At 38.9% G+C, this 2,486-nt stretch overlaps 1 long non-coding RNA gene across 1 annotated transcript; it reads left to right on the forward strand.

The window, feature by feature from the left end:
* The first annotated feature begins 514 nt into the window (after positions 1–514).
* LOC112166999 lies at positions 515–2,014 on the forward strand. Its single transcript, XR_002923545.2, has 2 exons — positions 515–830; positions 1,272–2,014. It is a non-coding gene; the product is annotated as an uncharacterized LOC112166999 (long non-coding RNA).
* The last annotated feature ends 472 nt before the right edge of the window (positions 2,015–2,486 follow it).

Consider the following 2,486-nt stretch of genomic DNA (forward strand, 5'->3'; position numbering starts at 1 on the left):
GACTGGTGGAGTCAAGGATTCTGTTTGGATTTGTGGTGTGAATTTGATTAGTGGAGTCAGGGATTCTGTTTGAAATTGTGGTTGCATCTAGTGAGCCGCTAGATTGCCTACATACCCTGTAAAGGGATCAAACCATTGTAGTTAAGAGGAATTTGTATTTCTGGTTTTGTACCAACTTTTGTGTTCGACGGATGTATGTATTTTTTTGAATCCATCAAATGTATTTCTTTTGCAGACATTCAGATTTGATTTGGGCATCCGATGTGTTGAATTTTGTACTGGGCCGTGTAATGGGCTTTTGTGTTGTCAACAAACAAAATTGGCCAGGCCCAAACGTCGAGATAAACTGTTTGAAAATAGGCTTCAGAATTTGTGGATGAGTGATTCAGCAGGCCCATCTTTCTTTCCAGGCCCTTTAGCTTTAATTTGCGTCAGGCCCAATTACAAAGCCCGCTCCACCTGTGAGACCAAACTGATAGACTCTTGTCTTCACATCAGAAAGCTGGGATCTTTCGCAGTTGCCTCGAGCTGGTACAGATCGTGTTTGGAGATGGAAGCTAACTCTTGCAGTTCGCTTTGGAGAGGGAAACATGAAGCCCGGCTCTGCATAAATAGCGGGTTGCATGCCCGTGATGCTGCAATTACAAACTGGGTAAAGCCTCCATCTTTCTTATTTCTTCTCAATGGATTTCGATCAACCGAAACACCCACTAAGATTTCCGAATTTATTTCTTTGCTGCTGCAAATTTGGTGTGGCAATTGGACAAACTGCTATTGCGGCAACTTGTCAATCAGCTGGTGTACAAAGAGCTTGCGACCCATTTTTTTGGGTACAATCCACCTCTCTGAATGATCAATTAAGCCTTTGTTTTTGTCTTCTAATTGATCATGTGTAGCACCGCATTAAGAGAGTTGGAATCATTAATTCAATTATGCTTGCCACCATTTGACTTTTGCTTATGACATATAGCAAGTTCCAAATTGAATATTCAAACCAATGCTTCTTGTATTCTTGCTTATGACATACAGCAAGTTCAAGTTTGAATATTCAAACCAATGCTTCTTGTCTTCTTGCTTATGACATACAACAAGTTCAAGGTTGAATTCTTGTTTAAACAATTAAGCTTGCTTCCATTGTTTTGTCTTCTTGTTTATAATCATGCCACCGCTTCAAGAAACAAAGCAAAGCTTAATTAATCTTTCTATTGCTTCTGAGCATCTGGACCTTGTCCAGACCCTTTTGTATTGCTTTAATATAAACTCTTTTGCAGGTTTCCATTATTTCACCACCGCCAAGCTTTGTCATGCAATTTTGTTTGAAACGTGGTCGTAAAGGATGAGACTTTGAGAGACAGAATTTTGTTCGTCTCAGTTTCTATTTGCTGACTATAGCTTCGACATTGGCTTCAAGGAATATTTGTGTGATGGTCATGACCATCCATGACTTTGGCTGTTCATGAACAACCTCCGTTAAAGCAATAACAGCGTCATCGTTTGGGGGAATTTAGCAGCTGGGTTGTTCATGAACAACCAAATATTTCAATGCATTAAGCTTGCGACACCATTTGGGAGGGATTTTGAGCATGAAACTCGGCTGTTCATGAACAACCGCTCTTGTTTCAATGCTTCAGGCCTCGGAGCATTTGGGAGTAGCAAGAACATCATTTCGATGAGCTTAGGAGAACTCTAATAATTGTGGTCGTTCATGAACAGCCTATTAGAGTTTTGGAGGGCCACAAGACATATGAGGATCACTTGGAGAAGGTTGTATCACAGGGAAGCCAGACTTGTTTTTCCTCCTTTTCCTCTTTCCGCTCTCTGTATTTCTGCTCTGTAACTTTTTCTCCTATGTTGCCCCTGTATCTTTGTATTTCTCTTCCCCCTCTGTCTATTTCTTTTCACGTTGCCACCTTTATATAGCAGTAGTTGGATAAGTGTAGCTGGGTAGCTGATAACCCTTTCCAACTTTGTATTTGAATTTGAATGATAAGTTTATCTCCAGCTGTTATCTTCACATTTGAATGGGTCAATCACTTAACCAACACTTGAATAGTCAAAGCTAGCAGAACATGTATCCTTGATGTCAGTTGTACTTGTCAAAACTCAAAGACCAAAATTTTGAATAGCAATTATCCTCATTTGCTAGACATTCAAAGCTATTTAACAAACTTTAAGCTTATCAATCAGAGATGTATGAATGTATTTCTTTTTTCTTGATCTCGCAACAGCTTGTACAAGCCTATAATTGTGCACCAATATTTGGTGTGATGGGCTCCCACCTTTCCGATTTAAAAGACCATCACCATATAATTTGTGGACTTGTGATTTTTTTTAGTTTGGTAGACGACATTATTACACAAATTAGACCAAATAATATACTTTCATATGTGTCATGGCCGGTGACTTCTACTATAATTGCATGCGGGTGTTATTTGTTTTTAGTAGTTTGAAACAAAGTTTTAACTTTATATTTATATTTAATTCTA

This window comes from Rosa chinensis, chromosome 5 (genome assembly GCF_002994745.2).
Source record: "Rosa chinensis cultivar Old Blush chromosome 5, RchiOBHm-V2, whole genome shotgun sequence".
In the NCBI taxonomy this organism is placed as follows: Eukaryota; Viridiplantae; Streptophyta; class Magnoliopsida; order Rosales; family Rosaceae; genus Rosa; species Rosa chinensis.